The sequence below is a fragment of the Gymnodraco acuticeps genome, unplaced genomic scaffold, assembly GCF_902827175.1.
Source record: "Gymnodraco acuticeps unplaced genomic scaffold, fGymAcu1.1, whole genome shotgun sequence".
In the NCBI taxonomy this organism is placed as follows: Eukaryota; Metazoa; Chordata; class Actinopteri; order Perciformes; family Bathydraconidae; genus Gymnodraco; species Gymnodraco acuticeps.
The window spans coordinates 51,371-69,008 of NW_022990849.1; the positions used below are offsets into that span (position 1 = coordinate 51,371).

The following is a 17,638-nucleotide window of genomic DNA, read 5'->3' on the forward strand; positions in this document are numbered from 1 at the left end:
AAAAGCCAGAGATTATGGAATTAAACCAATAAATAAAAGCAAGCATAATTGTGTATTATTGGTGAGTAAATAACAGTGTGTTATTTTGAAAAGAATAACAAATTAGAAGACAAAAAATATTTAAAAAATACAGATTTCAGTATTCTGAGGCTCTGAGCCCCATTTATTTTCCTCACAGACGGCAACAAAAGTCCCAAATTATACGATTTAAAATAAAAACAATAATTGTGGCTTGATATTGAGTAAGAACATGTTTTTATGAACCACACAGCTTCAGGTCTTCCTCGACCCGACCGGAGAAAAAGACGTGCTGCAGGCAGTAGAAATACATTGCTTTTAAAATCGTGCTGTGCAACACGAAAACAAATCGTGCTGTGCAACACGAAAACAAATCGTGCTGTGCAACACGAAAAAAAGGGGCAAATCGTGTTGGGGAACACGAATCAATAGATTAAAAATCGTGTTGGTGAACACGAAATGCCGTGAGACTGGGTTGGACAGACAGACAGACAGACAGTTATTGAAGTGAACGAAACAGCAGCAAAGGTCTGTCGAGTGTCTTCAAAGTTAGATCTGTAACAAAGACCTTAATAAATGCAACGGCCTCCCAAAGAAGAACTCGCCTCTCAGCCTTATTGAAAAGTGGGTTATTGAACCCGAAGTGTGTTGCTTCAGCCCTGGAAGACTGCAGAGAGTCACCCCTGCTTCCTCCACTACGGTCTGGGAGCCGACAGGAAAGTTTAACACTTGGTTCAAATACATCAAATCAGTCAGACTTCAGACAGGCCGCTCTCCATTTTGACTGCGCTGGGCTGTCGCATGTTATGTTGCTTTGGTGAATCAGAAAACAGGAAATAAAACCAGTTCACACCACTTGTAGAAGTCTCTTTGGACTCTAGGACGCTGATGTTCTGACATCCAGTAAAACAGAGTAAATAATGTGTTAGAAAGCAGATCCTGGTGTTAACACTCACCCTGTTCTCCTCCTGCTCCGTCCAGGTGTAAAATGGCGTCTGGCAGTCTGACTTCATACTTGGACTTTAACACCCTCACCTGTCTGCAGCTCCTCCTCTTGATTCATAACCAGCCTTATCAGCTGAACCAGTTCACAGTCATACGGGACTTTGTTCAGTGAGATGGAAATAGAGATAAAAACAAGCTCAACAAAGTTATTGACCCCACCTCTTAAAGGTGGGGTAGGTAATTCAATTCAGAAACACTTTTTGTTATATTCCATGGAATGCTCTTAACATCCCGATAGCCATGACTAAATTAAATGCTTTGACAATAAATATATATTAATATATCGTCTGTGTAAGCCGTGGCGCTGTAAAAAGCACATCCAGTTATCTGCCTCGGCCCGGCTAAAGTAACTGGATGGCCTACCTGCCTGTCAGCCTTCCATCTGTGCACAAACTTATCTCGTGCCCTCATTGGTCATGTGCGCGTTCGTGTGTGTTGGAGGAGGGGCTCTGTAAGGAAGTCTGAAGGAAGCGGCAGATTCATTTTGGTTGTGTACTTTCAAGTTCTAGTGCACTCGAGCTGGTTTCTCCTTTCTTACCGACCCTACCTTTAATACCACAGTGTGAACATCACCCAGTAAACATCCTGCATTCAAAACTTGACTTAAGGTCACCTATTATACTGTTTTTCATCAATATATCACAGGTCTCAGATATATCCAGAGCCTGTCTCTGATTGGCTGAAACACCAAACAGATCATTGCAGCATTACCCATAATCCCCTCTGTTTTAGCCCTGTTTCCAAAGTGCTGATTCTCTGTCTGTTACTTTAGATGAAAATAAGGAGCCCCTCCCCACGCCCCTCCGAGAGAGGTTTGGTTACAAAGAACTCAATGGTGCTCTAGGAGGAGATTCAGGTGATAAGGAGGGGGGGGGGGTACCTTGGTTGCTGATTGGCTAATGGTTACACAAGACAAACATCGTTATGACATCATCAAGTGGCCAAAATCTGATCAGCTCATTTTCAGACAGGTTTTTATAGAAATGGATCAAAAAGAGAGAGAATCTTTGTTCCTGAAACTTTCAGAGTCTCTTTCCACAGAGGGGACACATGTTGATGTAGAAGAGACATGAAGAAGAGGGGACACATGTTGATGTAGAAGAGACATGAAGAAGAGGGGACACATGTTGATGTAGAAGAGACATGAAGAAGAGGGGACACATGTTGATGTAGAAGAGACATGAAGAAGAGGGGACACATGTTGATGTAGAAGAGACATGAAGAAGAGGGGACACATGTTGATGTAGAAGAGACATGAAGAAGAGGGGACACATGTTGATGTAGAGGAGACATGAAGAAGAGGGGACACATGTTGATATAGAAGAGACATGAAGAAGAGGGGACACATGTTGATGTAGAAGAGACATGAAGAAGAGGGGACACATGTTGATGTAGAAGAGACATGGAGAAGAGGGGACACATGTTGATGTAGAAGAGACATGAAGAAGAGGGGACACATGTTGATGAAGAAGAGACATGAAGAAGAGGGGACACATGTTGATGTAGAAGAGACATGAAGAAGAGGGGACACATGTTGATGTAGAAGAGACATGAAGAAGAGGGGACACATGTTGATGTAGAAGAGACATGGAGAAGAGGGGACACATGTTGATGTAGAAGAGACATGAAGAAGAGGGGACACATGTTGATGTAGAAGAGACATGGAGAAGAGGGGACACATGTTGATGTAGAAGAGACATGAAGAAGAGGGGACACATGTTGATGTAGAAGAGACATGAAGAAGAGGGGACACATGTTGATGTAGAAGAGACATGAAGAAGAGGGGACACATGTTGATGTAGAAGAGACATGAAGAAGAGGGGACACATGTTGATGTAGATGAGACATGAAGAAGAGGGGACACATGTTGATGTAGAAGAGACATGAAGAAGAGGGGACACATGTTGATGTAGAAGAGACATGAAGAAGAGGGGACACATGTTGATGTAGAAGAGACATGAAGAAGAGGGGACACATGTTGATGAAGAAGAGACATGAAGAAGATGGGACACATGTTGATGTAGAAGAGACATGAAGAAGAGGGGACACATGTTGATGTAGAAGAGAAAACTTACCTGAGACGTATTTTAGTTGGAGTCAAGCTTGTTGCTACTTGTGGATATATACATGTTTGGATTAGAGGGAACTACGGACACCTTTTGGGGGACTGCAGGCGGGCCACGGTCCTCCAGGATCTGAACTCGGGGCTTCTTCGGATCCTCCAGAGCTTTACGAGTCTCTTCCTCCGCCTCCCGCTGGAACTCCTCCTCCGTCAGCAGGCGGCGAGGCTCCGTCTTCCAGCGAACTGCAGCTCTGAGCCGCCTGCAGGAGCAGAGAGGACATCCGTCAGTCACAGGTATTCAAATGGCACTTTAAACATATGTATGGTATGATATTAATATATGTCTTTGGTAGTTAATTATCTAATTTATTGTCATTGTAAATGTGGGAAACAAATGTATAAAGTAAATGGAAAAAATAAATAAATAATGTTTTAGAGAACAGTAACATTTATTATTATTATTAATAATACATATAATTACAATAATAATTAATAAATTAAAGATAGAAAAGTAAATGGAAATAGTGATTTCAAAAATAAATAAAAAACATTTTATTTTTGATATATAATATTAAATGTTTTAGCCAAATGTCAATTAAATGTTATTTATATAACCCAATATCACAAATAACACTTGCTCAGGGGCTTCACAGCGCAGAACAACTCACCTGAATGACAGAATTAAAGGGGAAAATGTTCATCATTAATAATAATAATAATAATAAAACAAGTGAACAAAGCAAAGTGAATAACAAATACATTAGAAATAAAAAAGATTAGAAATAAACAATCCTCTGTATAATTGGATGAACGACAAACCACCTTACAGCGAGAAGATGTTTGAGTTAGTAAGTGGAAGAAATGGATGATTTATGACGGAGGAAAAGTGATGCATGATTTTATTTGTTATACTTGAATTAATATTTAAAATACTACTTGATGAATGTATAACTAAATAAATATTAGAGATTAGACCGTTTATTTTTTAATCCTGTAGATACAATAACAAAGAGTGCTCTGGGCAGGGGCGGTTCTAGGGGGGGCCAGGGGGGCCAGTGCCCCCTAACACTGACCCCCTGTGGCCCCCCTAACAATGAAAAGTTTTGTTTTTTAAAAATGTATATTTTCTGGTACTCGGTTGGCCAAAAACCGCAGGATTTTGTTGCTGTAATGTGAGATTGTGCAGACACCCTTATGTAAAGTAGAGATGTAACTGTTCATTGCCTTTATTTTTATATAAATATGGTGTTAGTGCAAACATTGCACTATAACCTAAGCTGAAGCTAACAGTAATAACTATAAGATCTATCTGAAATAAATAAGTGTTCTGAAACAAATACCAATAACTGTATTGCATTGTTTTCTTATGGGCAATTACTTCATACTGTCTAGTTCTCTTTTTCGTCCTGCATTTATTGTGCCCCCCTCAGAAAATAACTGGCCCCCCAGTCAAATTGGTCTAGAACCGCCACTGGCTCTGGGTAATAAAAACACATCACACAACCTGAGGGACACCATTGAAGGTCCTCAGACATCGTGAAAAGTGATGTCTGATTTTCAAGAGAATAGACTTTGTATCCGTCTCTGAATTGTTGGTCATTTAAATATTTTATTGTTGTACTTTTTGATACTCTCTCCCTTTGTTCTAGGCTCTAAGAAGTTAACATGTAAAGTACTACTTGATGAATGTACAAACTCAATAAATGTTAGAGATGTTATCCTGTACAATAACAAAGAGTGCTCTGGGTAATAAAACCACATCATCACAGCCTGAGGAACACCATTGAAGCTCTTTCAGATTGAAATGCCCCCCCCTGCTCAAAATACTATACATTGTTTTAATTCATTTTAGATTTCTTACATTGTGTAATTCATCATTGATTAGCAAGAATACTTTTTTGAGTTTTGCATTTTATTTTTTGTGCAAAACACCAAGAAACTCTCAATCAGGTGGAAACAGCCAGAAACTAGGGGCACCGAACTCTCATCTTTCTACATGTGACTGGTGCTTGTGATAAATGTGGTTTTATTGCTTGATTTTAATCACTTTTATCTTCTTTACTTACCTCTGTAAAGCGTCTTTGAGCTCCTGATGAAGCGCTTGATGAATGAAATGTATTATTGTTATTAGCTATGGTTTACCTGAGGATCAAAGGGAACGTGTGTGTCCTTAAGGCTCTGTCTGTCTGTATTTTGGATACACACTTTATCACAGAAACTAGCATTTAGCTTCCAACATGTAAAATAAAAAGGTCATAAATGTCCGTGGTGAAGCAGAGGGTTAAAGAGGCGGAAGGTCATCAGATAAAGCTCCGTGTGGGAGATCAACTCGCTCTACTTTCCTGGTACCAACACTGTGAGATAACACTCATCTGATATATTCACTTTGATATAAACTCAGATAAGACTCACTCCACACGACGTGGATTCAAAACAGAGGTCACTTTGTTTTGATTGTAATTATTTGAGGTGAGAAAGGTCAGAACATTTTCTACTTCCTGAGACCTCTGAAGACAATACGATGACAGGGACTTCAAAAGGGAGATGTGGTTTCAGCTGGAAGTCTATATCTAAAACAAAGATGTCATTTATAACGCTGACTTTCCAAATATGCAGATTGCTGAGTCAGCATTGATCACAGTTAGCGTCTGCTGCCCTCTGCTGTCTGGGAAGAGGAACACAGTCTCATTCCTCCCTCTAGTCCAGGGGGTCAAACTCAATTTCATCTCGAGCCACATCAGCATTATGGTTGCACTCAAAGGGCCAGTTTTATATATAAGACTCTATAAATATACATATATAAATATTTAATATACAAAAATAATGTATTATATTACATGATTGCCTCTGCATTGGATTATTATCAGATAGGGTAATAACTTCATAATTAACTACGTCTGAAAGCAGAAGTATATGGCAAATATTTGCAAGTCTCTTCAGTGAGAATGTCACAAAATGATTTAAAAAGAAAAGCCAAATTCTGGAGAAAAAAGTAAAAATTAATAAAAATAAATGAAAATTCGAAAAAAACAAGTTACATTTGAAAAAAAAGTAACATTTTGAGAAAGAAAATCACATTTGAGATGCATTGTGGGACATGTAGTTTATGGGCAACGTGCTTCTGTAAATCATCATGTAACCGTATAATAAACATATTATATTCTTGGCAAGCTCTTGTGGGGCCTCATGAAGTGAAGTCACTGGCCGGATTTGGCCCCCGGGCCTTGAGTTTGACACCCCTGATCTAGATGATTCTTTTTTAAGAGCGGTTTAATGACTGCAGTTTTCAGGGCCTGTGGAAAAACACCTGAGTGAAGAGACTTGTTCACTATATGAAGCAGATCTGAATACATTCAATGAAAAGCGTTTTTTAAAAACCCTGTTGGAATAATATCAAGGCAGCAGGAGGAGGATTTCAGAAGGTGAATAATGTCCTCTAGGTCTTCATCATTAATCTGATGGAACTGTGTCATGGTGTCTGAATGGCCACAGCTAAGAAACACAGAAAAAGAAGAGCGAATATCATCAACCTTTTATTCAAAGTGGTTAACAAAGTCGCTTGACATAAACCCCAATGTTCATATATATATAATAATGAATTTGTTACCATTGTATTTAATAAACACAGTAATAATACAAACACAATGCGTTCCTTCCTCTTTTTTTTGTTTTACTTTTTATTATCATTTCTCACATCGCATACAAACATATTTGCAAAAAACGTATTTACCACCAAATAAATAAGTTATAATAACATTAATAATGACAATAAAGACACAAAATGATATATACAAAGAAACAAAAATATCAAGACAGCAATGAGAAAGGGAAAGGAAGAGACGTGCAGTAGAGAGAGTATTGTGCTAATGTGTTACTGTGAGGGGATCCTTTGTTGTGAAGTGTCCAGCCAAACGTGTGTGAAGAGGAATCTGCTCTGGATGTAGAGCATGAAAGGAGACAGGTTTTATTGACGGGGTTATATTGTCATTTTGTGTTGAAGAGAGTTTTCCCAAGTCTGCATGATCTGTTGAACGATTGAGCGAATGGTTAATCGATCATTTTGTTCTGTCTCTCCAGTTGAGTAGAATAGTTTTTCTTAAAGTTATTGCTACGATAATGAAAGTTTGGAGATGTAGTGTTAGAGTGATGGAGGATACATCTCCTATAAGAGAGCGATGGAGGGGGTGAGGGGTTGCCGATTTTGAGGTCCTCTGACAGCTTTCTCATGACCTCCGACCGAAACCGGGTCACTTGTTTTTAATGAGTTGTATTTCAGTTACGGGACATGCTAAATGTTTTATTACTGATGGTGTGGCAGTTAATGTCTGTCTGATTTGGATCTGATACCCATTTGTGTGTTGGTATGGAAACAGTGTTGTTGTGTTGAGACAATAGTTCGTACATTTGTGATGATGTCTTTTTTGGTTGTAATGAAGGAGGGAGATTGTCAAAGTGAGTCATATCCATTGTCTTATATGGCCTCCTTCAAATGTAGGGACTGGAAGTTGTCAGGGTTGGGGAAAATCAGGACCCAAATGCAGTTAAGAGGACAAAAGGTCAGGTAACAAAAAACAAGCTTTATTAAAAAGCCGATGACAGGAAAAAACAAGAAACTTAACATGAACAAAAAGCGGGGAGCAGGACAGACAGGAACACACTTACAGAAGGGAACAGGCAGGTAGCACGGACAAGGAAGACGAGCAGGTAACATGGACCAACATGGAGCGTGACATGAAAGACGATCGGACATGGAGAGCAGGGGAAGACAAGACTAAATACACAGAAGGGTAATCACAGGACAAGACACAGCTGGGCAAAATGTGAAACCAAAATGTTGATAACATATTTTCTGTCTGCGACCAGGTAACAGACAGAACTGCATTGTGAAGCGAGGCGTTCAGGGAACCGATCTAAACACCAATGGCGTCATTATTCTAAGCCATATCATTGAAATGTTATATATTTTGAAGGAGATAATGTTAGTATTATGATCTCTACTTTCTAACTCTTCCTGTAATATTTCTTTCTGCCTGTTCACATCTAGATCTAAATTGCTGTTGTCTCAGATGTTGGTGAGATCTCAGGCTCTATGAACACAGTCACTCTTTTTTCAGCTGCTTTACACTTTGTCATATTTTTGACTTTTTGTTTAATATCAGTTAGGACGAATAAGGTGGTGTTGAAGATCAGATAAAGCACACATAATTCTGCTACTTCCTGCCTGTAGATGTTTTGTAACATTGTGTTCTTTAAAAGTCAGACTTTGTAACTATACTGCATTTATTGAGGAAGCAAAGAGAGAAAATATATTTGATAGTCATCTGACTTTGGTTTCTGGAAAGTCTTTGATCATATCAGCCAATGAACAGCCTCATTGAGGTCACCTTATCTCACTGTCATTAATGTTTGAACAAGTGGATGATCATTATTTTATTGACCTTGACCTATTTTCACTGACCTGCCATGAAGTGATTTTAATAAACAAATATTTTAATATTTGATAAACCACATTATATATTTTTATTGTTTTATAAAGAATACTAAAATAATACCAACATATTTCCTTCACACTAATGCACACCATTCATTGTAGATATTACAATAAACAATGTTTGGCCTTTAGAGATAATGCACTTTGGCAATGAAATGTGTTTGAGTTTATATATATTGTACATTGTTGAAAATGTCAGCTATTTCATTTGTTCTTCAACTTGTAAACAAGTCGATGTCTCCGTCGCTCAGCCTCCATATTGTTTAGCTGTGTTAGAGAAAGCAAGAGACAGTCTGCCCTCACTGTAACTCTTTCTCTCTCTTTGTCTCTGAGCTTCTGTAAAGCCTGCTCCTTCTCACAACAGTAATCTACTTCCATCCGTGTCTCAAACTAAACTGTGTTGGGTCCTTGAATTTGAGGGAATACGGCCTGTAAAGTCCTTGAAAAGTCCTTGAATTCGATTTTTAGGAAGGTGTAGAAACCATAAACATACTTTTTGAATATTGGTAAACTGATTATCAAAATATTTGGTATCCTCACTCCATCATACAGGTACTTCTAGATCATTTACAGTATGTTTGTATGCTGTGTTTTATTGTTGTTTTCCTGATAACATGCTCAAAGTACTAAGTGTTATCAGCATTAGTTTTTTCTACATGTTTATAGTCAATATGTTCAGCAATGATTGATCAGCAGAAGACACTATATAAAGCTGGCACAGAAGCTCTAAAGTAGATCAGAACAGACTGCCACTTTGAGAATGGAGAGGACCATGTGTTTTCCTCTGTTGCTGCTGATCTGCTCTCTCTCTACGGCTCAGCTTCAGTCTGACAATGGCATTGTTCCACATCCTGCTGAATCCCAGGGAGGAGAACCACCAAATGTGTCTGAGCACCAACAGAGCTGTCCTCAAGACATCCACGCTGTGCTGAGAGAGATGAGCGCCTCTTTGGCTGAACAGAGGGTGGAGACGAGGCACCTTCAGAGAGAGAACGAAGGTACTGTGGTGTGTAAGGTGCGGACATATGGAAACCGTTCTTGTATAAAGTTTTTTCTCTAAACCAGTTTACAGGATTACTTGCTGATAATGATACTGTTCTCTTTACACTCTTCTTCTGTTTGCTACATGTAGAGATCACAACAGTCGTTAAAGTGTTCAGGGAACCTCATGTGGCCTTCTTCTCAACGTTGCATGTGTAAGAATACATGCATTAACAGATGTAACATCTTTCAGTCTGAAAAACTATTGTTATATGCTAGTTCACCTTTTATTTTAGAACAACAGCAATAATCTGATGTTGCAGAGAACATGTTCGACAATCACAACTTCATTTCTAAAGCAAGGAGGTTATCAAAAGACTAGTTTGGCATGTTAGCATGCTGCTAACATATGCTAATCAGCACCTCAGCAACATACAGCTGAGGCTGATGGGAGCATCTGTAGTTGAGTTATAAACCAAGCTATTGGACCAATGTCCACTTGTTGTGTCCAACCCAGTTTGTCACTCAAAATGTCTTTCTGGTGGCAGTCAAATCACAATGTCTGGAGCAACTGAATAACCCACATTTGCCGATCCAGAGTCATGTTGTTAACGTGGCTTAAATAGGAACTACACAAATAAGTGAAATAGTAAGGGACGATGTGCAGCGAGGCGGTCCTTAATGGAAAAGAACACTGGGTGATCATGGAGCCCAACGTGAAGCGGAGCGATTTTGATCCCAACAAACCAACGACTTGAGTCACTATTCGTTTTTAAATGATTTGATTGACTTAAAACGTATCGTATTGCTCATAAAAATGCTCCGTTCCACTGCGTACCAACGGCTGGAACTGCAGAATGTCTGAACTTAAGATGAATGGCAGCACTGATCGGGGTTAACTGTTACTGTGCGAGTACGTTCACACTTTCTTTTCCACTAACAAGTCCTTAAACAATGCCAGAACAGCCCATAATGTGTTCCTGTTAGTGTTTACTTCCTGTCTGCCATCTTCTGTTGTTTTCTTAGACGTTCAACGCTCTGCCTTTGAAGCTCTTTCCTTATCTCCCTTGATTCTCCTTAGCAACGGTCATTATGTTTGCTAAGCAGCTGTGTGTTATCTTGTGTTAACAACCTCTGCAATTTGAAAATTGACCAATCAGAATCCAGTATTCAACTAAGCTGTGAAATAAACGAAAGTAGTGCAGGAATTAATTTGTTTTCATTGTTCAATAAATAACTATACATTTTTGATTATTTAATAAAGCACAAACCGCTAAACTGGAGTTACAGAAGACTGCGCTGGAGAAGCAGAAGACTGAGGGGGAGTTACAGAAGACTGAGGGGGACAAGCTAAAGCAACAACTTCAAGGTAATGTGTGGACAAGATCATGGCTCAAACTATTTATAGAGGAAATTATTTATGATAGTGTATCTTAAGCAAGGAGAAAACCCTGTTTGAGCAGACACATATATTATAATATATTATATATGTATTGTTTTAAAACATAAATGTACCATAGGCAAAGCTAACCTTGATGAAGACAGTGATGATGAAATACTTGTAACTATCAAACACTATTTCTTTCAGACTCAAATATGTAATGATGTAACTTTCTTCACAGTACAAGCAGCAGAGCTGATCACTGTGAGAGCCAGGTCAAATGTCACAGAAAACCAGGTGGAGGCTCTGAAGAGAGACGCAGAAGGTAAAACATAGATCTAAATGATTACATTAGGTTTTGAACAGGCTCATTCCCAAATATGTGCATATTTCAAAAACTTGAATTCACAGTAAAAAACAATAAAATGACTGCCTCTCTCTCAGTCAAACAGGTGGCTTTCTCAGCCTCTCTGTTGGCTTCAGGCTCAGGAACTATCGGACCATTTAACACTCAAACTAATCTGGTCTTCAGATACGTCTTCTCAAACATTGGGAATGCCTACAACCCAAACACAGGTACTCAAATGTCCACACTCTAAATCACAAAATCAAACGTGTTTGGCTATGCACATTTCAAATCAACAAACACATGTCAAGTTTCCTTCACCGACAAAACATTTCCCACAGGTTTTTTCATTGCACCAGTGAGAGGAGCCTACCACTTTGAGTTCTACATCGGCGCTACAGGACATTCTTCATATGCTTCGGGAGCTGCGTTGTTCAAGAACGGAGAGCATGTTTGCATTGCATATGAACACCAGCCTTCAGGTCACGGAACATCAGCAAACGGTGCCACGCTGCTTCTAGAGGTCGGAGATGTTGTGTTTTTGCGTTTGTGGGGAAACACAAGGATATATGACGATGGGAATCATCATAGCACCTTTAGTGGTCATCTGCTTTTCACCATGTAAAACAATTAAACTGTTTTTTTTTTGCAATAGTACTTGTTGAAAAAAGTGTTATTCATTTGTCCTTAATATGAAATCTGATTTACAACGCTGCATGTTGCATGTTGCAATAATATTTGTTCATGTTCTCATACATTTGAATAAGAGCACAAACAAATCACTGCAATACTCCTTCAGGACTTTTCTTCACAATGATGGTTTGAAAATAAAAGAACATGTTATTGTTCGAAAACCAATAATAAACCAATAATAAAATAGAAGTGTCTTATATATTTCGAAATACATATTATAACGTTACATTGCATTACATTACATTGCATTTAGCTGACGCTTTTATCCAAAGCGACTTACAATAAGTGCGTTCGACCAACAAGATACAACCTTGAAGAAAACAGAATCATAAAGTACATCAGGTTTCATAGAGCCAAAACATTTCAAGTGCTACTCAACAGGCTTTAGATAAGCCAGTCCTTTATTAGTATATAAGTGCTTTGTTAATAGTTCTATCGCTCGAAGTGGAGTCGATGACATTGCCTCTCCAGGCTCTTATTGATTCTGGTGCGGAGGATAGCTTTTTGGACCAGGAGCTAGCTGAACAGCTGGGACTCTGCATGGAGCCGCTAGAGCAGGGGTGCCCACACTTTTTGGGCTGGTGAGCTACTTTTGAAATGACCAGCTCACCGAGGTCTACCAACCAAAAATAAAATCCCAAATTGCAAGGGTTGCTGAATAACACGTTTTATTTATACATGGGATAATAGGGCTGCAACAAACGACTCATTTGATAATCGATTAATCTATCGATTAATGAAACGACTAATCGACTATTCAGACTATTACTGTATGCCTTGCACAATTTCTCAAACCCTCTTGTTTAGCCATCAACTTTTAGATTTAGCTTGAGGTTGTTTTAGGCATGTGGAAACTAACAATGAAGACAATAAAGATGAATACTTGATTCAAAAATACATATATTATTAAATTAACAAATTGTGAACAAAACTAACATTGCTTTTTATTTAAATTAAATAAATAATATTTCACATCAAAAGAAACAACAATGTTTTAACAAATCGTATTAAATAATCTGATGACAGAACTGTGAACAGAATAGCTGAAACTTTAACAAAATAAAGAATAACTCAGTTTCCTATAATCATTAACCCATGTTTGAATCATTGAGTTAACTGCGTGTGTTGCTGCTAGCATACATAACACCTGACGTGGAAACGTTACTCGTGGATGGGGCTGCAGAGCTGCTAGAAAGACAGTCGAACCCGGTGCATTCCTCCGTCTGGATGTGGTGCACTTTTGCTAAATGTTTAGACACATTGCTCGTGTTACCGCCCTCACATGCGGCCCGTCCACACAGCGGCGTGCGTTGAAGCTTCCAACGCTTCTGCCCATTCACTTTGAATGGGGTGACGTCACTTTTAGCCGAAATGCATTTTGGGAAGCGACGTGGAGCGTTGCTGGCGTAGCTGGCGTCAAAAGTTGAGCAATGTTCAACTTTTGACGCCTCGACGGAGGCGTCAGCCAATGAAATCCCGTTTATGCAAATCTGCCAGTACAATCGCATAGCCAATCAAACCGCGTGTATGCTGGGAGAGACTACGCAGGTCATTTCCTCATATTCAAAAAAATTGAGGGGAAATTCATTGTAGCGGTAGTGAATCACCCGGTGCTGTATGATCAGTCTCTGTTCATCTACCGGGATACAAACCGGAGGAGCGAGGCATGGAGGGAGGTGGCAGAGACAGTGGGTGAAACTGGTAGGTTTTCGCCTGTTTGGGGATTTTATATCCAGTTTACTTCGTTTTAACATTGCTATTGCTTTGTATGTCGGGGGCGGGAGATTCATGTGATTGGTTGTTGGTCGTGTTGCTCGCAAAAAATCCCCAAGCTTCAGACACGCCCACCTCCAAGCGTCAACGCACGCTGCTGTGTGGACGCTCAACTCTCTTGGCAAGGAGCATTGTCCACCTCAAGACGGGTAACATTTAACCACACCTTGGAGCGCTTCTCTCCGCCATCTCCTCCGTGTGTTGCTGCTTGTAGCAGCCGCGTGTGTGTAAACTGCCCCGCCCCCTCGCGCACAGACGGGGGAGAGAGATCTCGTCTCGATTGGAAAGATCGAAAATACACCGACATTTGTTTGTCTTTTTGCATGTTAGAAACGAGTTGGCGACACTAAGACTGCGAGATAATATTTGTGTAGCAATAATACATGACCTTTCTCAACTCGCTACTCGGAGGGAAGTCGCTGTCATATGCCTTGTGAACACTCCGATAATGCCTCTCCACGTTACCTTTCTTTGGCAGAGCGACGCTTGCTTTACAAATAAGGCAAATAACCTTTGAATGTGACATCACAAACAAATATTCTTCCTCCCATTCTGGGTGGAAGTGGTATGTCTTTAGCTTCTTGCTCGGTCCCGCACTCATTTTGTTGTTTGTCTCTTTAACTTAATTTGAGTTTTCCCGGCACTTGACTGATTTTGTATCGCTTTGCATTCTGGGTTAACAGACTGGAAAGCGATTGGTCGCTTTTTCTGTCAATCAAGTAAACTCCTGAATTAAGTGGCAGGGAGGCCAAGGGAGGAGGGATCAAAACCTGTTTTGTCTATTTTAACGGAACAGGATTTTTTTTTTTATGAATGACTCGCGATCTACCAGCATTGCCCCCGCGGTCGACCGGTCGCCCGCGGTCGACGTACTGGGCGCTAGATGAACCGTTAACTGCCTATGCTCTAAATCAGGGGTGGGCAATTATTTTTTAATTGTATTTCTTTATAAAAAGCAGTAAATAGCATTGTTTTGACAAGCTGGTAAGAGTATATGTTATAGTTGAGCAATGAAAAAGTGAGGTTGCCTTACAAAAAATGTAATTTATTCAATCAAATTTCCCAAAACAATGGTAAACAAAATGTGAACATTTTTCACCATTTCTGACTCATATTAGTGAACATTTTCAGTCACATTTTCAGTCACATTTTCAGTCACATTTTCAGTCACATTCACTACAAAACACATTTTTAGTTGATATACTGTTGGAAAGTTGTGTAAAGGTTCTTAGCATTCTTAAGACATCACAACATTGTCTTTGTGCTCCAAATATTCAGCAAGATACATCATATTGAACTGTCACTGAACATCACTGAACTGTGATTTTGAGAAAAAGGCTTCCAAAGAAAGTGTCCCAGTTCACTGCTAGTTGGTGCCTTTACGTGCCTGCAGTCTAACCGCCTCATTTGGTGTTTTTAAGTTCTCTTTTCTTGTTCAGTGAGAGAAATCTAGTCTCTGCTGGGCTTTAACGAGTGCATCGAAGTCAGGTTGAATGTCTGAGGTGGAGATGAAGCACAGCTGACAGATGATCATCAGTGAGAGAGGATCTATACCTGGATTTCATAAACTTCATCTTTGAAAATGTTTGTTCACATATGTAGGTAGAGCCAAAGAGAACCAACATCTTCTGAGCATGTCTCCTCATGTTTGGAAAGTTCTCCTCCTCGAGAGAAGAGTAGAAATCCAGCAGAGATCCTGACTTAAAGCGCTCTACCAGTACTGCATCAGACTGCAGGTCGATGAGTTCCAGCTGAACATCAGTGGGTGCATTATCCACACTGCAGTTAAAGGGAGGAAATCATGAGCATTTCATCCTCCATTGTTCGGAGATCTTCAAATCGCCTTGAAAACTCACCATGCAATGCTCCTCCTAACATGGATGAGTACCTGCGGAGGTGATCAGCTGATGGTGTGACTTCTTTCAGGGTTTGCATGTGAGTGAGAGTGTTGCTCTCCAGTTGGCCATGAAAGCCTTCACCAGGCTGTGCATTTCATGAACAAAAAGGCCCTTGCCTTGCAGTTTGGTGTTCAGTTCATTCATCAGTGCAGTCACATCAACAGCAAATGCAAAATCTGCCATCCAGTCCTCATCTGAGAGCTCTGGGATGTCTTTGCCTTTCTTCTCACAAAACTCTTGAATCTCTGCTTTCAGGTCCCAAACTCTTTTTAGCACTTTGCCCAGGCTGAGCCATCTGATAGCTGTGTGGTAGCCGATGTCACTATGCTCAGTCTCATGCTCCTCCAAAAGTGCAACAAACTGTCTGTGATTCAAAGCCCGTGCCCTGATGAAGTTTACTATTTTAGTAACAACATCAATAACATGGTGAATTGTTAGCACTGACTTGCACAACACATGTTGGTGTATAATAGGGATCGACCGATATGGCTTTTTCAAGGCCGATACCGATACCGATTATTAGTAATCAAGGAGACCGATAACCGATATTTGGAACCGATATACATTTGCAGTAAAATCAGAAAATCTTGGTGTCAAAATGTAGAATAACACAAACTCCAACACAACTCAACACAACTTCTTTGAAATGCATTTAAGCATATATTATGTTTAATTAACTTTTAAACATCTTACAACTGGTTTCCTCTCTGTGCCCTTTTCTTTAGTGCAGCCATCTGCAATGAGTTAGAGAGAGAGACAGGAAGTGGGGCTGCAGGCTGACATGCTTAACTAACAATAATGCTTAATTTATTATATCTGTCTATCTAGCATAAAATCCCAATAAGCTGCTAGCAACTGCAAAACACTAGTGCTAGCTAATATTTTGCAAACTATTAAAAGTGAGGCTATCACAGTAGACCTAACGTTAGTCTAGTAGCCTCACTTCTAATATTTTGCTAAACATTTGCTAGATACATGTTGGCTAATGAGCTTCACATATCAACCTGAAAAACTGCGAGGCTCCACTCGTGTTGGTGAACACGAAATGCCATGAGACTGGGTTGTCCCATAATAAGAAGTTGCCAGTATTAAACTGTGTACATCCCTGGAGGTTTAGGGGATAGGAAACACTCAAATTTAAAACATATAATTAATAAATGGGTGAAAATAGCTTGTGCCCATAATGGGCAGCATTAATATATATATATATACACACATGCCAGCTAAGGTCAGAAGAGCTTTATTTAACAGCTGGTCTTATGTTTGTGACCCCTCCTGTTGTTAATTGATAACATTACATTAATTGATAAGCCTGAAACATGCACTTGTTAAGGTTCAGAGGCACATTTTGCAAATATGGCAGTAGCCATCGATCAGCTTAAGATAAGATATACTTTATTGATCCCAAGTTGGAACATTTGCGTTACATCAGCATGTGTAACAGTTGTAAATATGCAGTGGTGTTTATTTGTAAATAATTTAGTATAATCACACAAATTCTGTGTTTTATATTTAACAATTCTGTGTTCTTTATTGATTGATTGTTCAATACCTGACAAGGCCGGAGATGAAATATCTACATACATCTTATAAGAGTATAATACATTATCTATAATATCAGTTAAAATAAGTGCTTCAACATAGTTAACATTGCTGGAGGTAGCACACATATTGATAGATGTCTTGTAATGCACTATTGAGAAACCTGCGACCCAAGTTTTGCATTCAATGCATAACTACACCATAGTTGTGTGGGCCTATATGATATGTCAATAAACCTTAGAACATCTTGAAATCTTGAAAGGGATGTGCAAAATAGTCATTATATACAGTCTTTAATTAACTATTAGTAGAGAATAACGAGTAATGAATATACTTTATAAGGATCCTATTAATATCTAATAATAAAAATAATGAAATTCAATAACATGCTTTAACCACTAGGTGTCCCTTTATATCAGCTGTGCACCTTTATGGTGTAAATACAGCC

General features: G+C 39.3%; 1 protein-coding gene across 11 annotated transcripts in view; it reads right to left on the bottom strand.

The window, feature by feature from the left end:
* Window positions 1-17,638, bottom strand: part of LOC117557338 (NLR family CARD domain-containing protein 3-like) — a 100,504-nt gene that overhangs the window by 49,378 nt on the left and 33,488 nt on the right. For 2 of the 11 annotated variants that reach the window (XM_034233149.1, XM_034233144.1), the window contains exon 1: window positions 975-1,122. The exons of the other annotated variants lie outside the window; for them this stretch is intronic. The gene's annotated coding sequence lies outside the window, so the exon portion shown is untranslated. Of the gene's footprint in view, window positions 1-974; window positions 1,123-17,638 lie in introns of those variants that run through there. 11 annotated transcript variants of the gene reach the window in all.